The sequence below is a fragment of the Austrofundulus limnaeus genome, unplaced genomic scaffold, assembly GCF_001266775.1.
Source record: "Austrofundulus limnaeus strain Quisiro unplaced genomic scaffold, Austrofundulus_limnaeus-1.0 Scaffold253, whole genome shotgun sequence".
In the NCBI taxonomy this organism is placed as follows: domain Eukaryota; kingdom Metazoa; phylum Chordata; class Actinopteri; order Cyprinodontiformes; family Rivulidae; genus Austrofundulus; species Austrofundulus limnaeus.
The window spans coordinates 2,578-4,234 of NW_013952655.1; positions in this window are offsets into that span (position 1 = coordinate 2,578).

Sequence of the window (1,657 nt, forward strand, 5' to 3'; positions counted from 1 at the left end):
CCCCCCATGCACTGCAGAGACCCCTACTTGTCAAATTTTGAAAAGCTGATTTGGGAGGACAGTTTAGACAGAATATTATAAATTATAAATGATCAAAAAAAAGTAGCAATAATCAAGAAAACTGTGTCAACATTAAGTAGACAACTGTCAATAATTTGACCTATAAAGGTTTATTCTGTTATTGCTACACAACAACTACTGTAAAACTTGTTTGTTGAAGGTTTGACAAACTTCCTCCTTCAGGTTTTCTTTATGGCTACGTTCACACTGCAGGCAAACGCAATCAGATTTTTTTTTTTATGACAGTCTGAACGCAACAAATCAGATTTTTTCAAATCTGACCCAGGTCTTTTCAGTCGTGACTGCAGTCTGACTGCACACGTTTCATTACATCTGACTTTCTCGTCAGTGAGGTGGGGGCGAGTGGATCGATAACTAACCTGGAGTCACGCTGTTTAAATCTGTAACTCCACACATCTTCAGCTACAGAACAGAAGTCCAATTGCTTCGTCTTTTGTCTTTTAATTTTCCATGTCCTGGATGACTGAGAATCCGCCGAAATATATGACAGTAACATCCAGTGTCAGTCGTGGACCGTATCAATTCTAAAGTCAATACTTAACTTCAAGCACTTTGTTCCAAAAATAAAATGCTTCACCGGAGCATCCAGTCAGAAGCAGGTTCAGATATAAACTCTGAACTAAACAAACATGCCAGATAACTCAGTTCTGAATGAACAACTACTTCAGAATTGATATGTTAAGTAGCAWGTTTAGCTAACTGTGTAAACAAACAGCTAACTGAATGAGACGCCACATCTTTTTCTGCGCCTGTGGGTCACATCAGTGCTGTGGAGCRTTCACACTGGAGTCTGATGGAGGTCGTATTTAAAATATGTCAACRTTCTGATTTTGAAAAAAAAAAATCAAAAAAGTCAGAATTGCAGACCTGCAGTGTGAAATTAGCCTTTAGTTTATTAAATTGGGTAAAAGTTAAAACCTACCCACAGTGATTGTGTGCAATTTGATTTTACTGCTAMACCATCACAAAGTCAGCACTTTCAGATAAAACACTATTTTTTCCTCCAGGTGCCATTATAACAGAATGAGTCTCAACATGATGACATTACCAGTGTGCCAGATAAACCTCGGACTTTAGAAAAACTGAGTACAACTGTAATTAGGTAATTGATTGTGACAAGCTGAACTTACAYATGTAGCACCTTTAAGTGACATTCATTTGTCTTTTATACATTCACTCCCTGACACACGTGCACACAGAAAACCTGACATCAACAGTTCATCAGTGCTGAGTGCAGTCAAGCATGCGATAATTCTGCTCGTTACTGTAGCAAACGTTATCATGCAGTTCATATCTCGAGATAAAATAGAAATATTGAACAGCTCTGGTTCAAAACACTTCTCTCCTTCGCTCTTATTTAAAAGACCTGGAGTTTTAAAGTAGGATGTGATATGAAATAAAACTGAGCAGTAAACTAGAAATTAGGTTTAATCTTTTGTTTTTAGAGCATTAAGTCAAAAGAGTAAACAGGTCAGTATTTCCCTTTTTCTTTTTGTGTTTCCTGACGATGACGTGAAACAGTGTTTCCCCTAGGAAATTGGTCTTGGCGGTGGGGGGGAGTACTTGTTTTATAAAG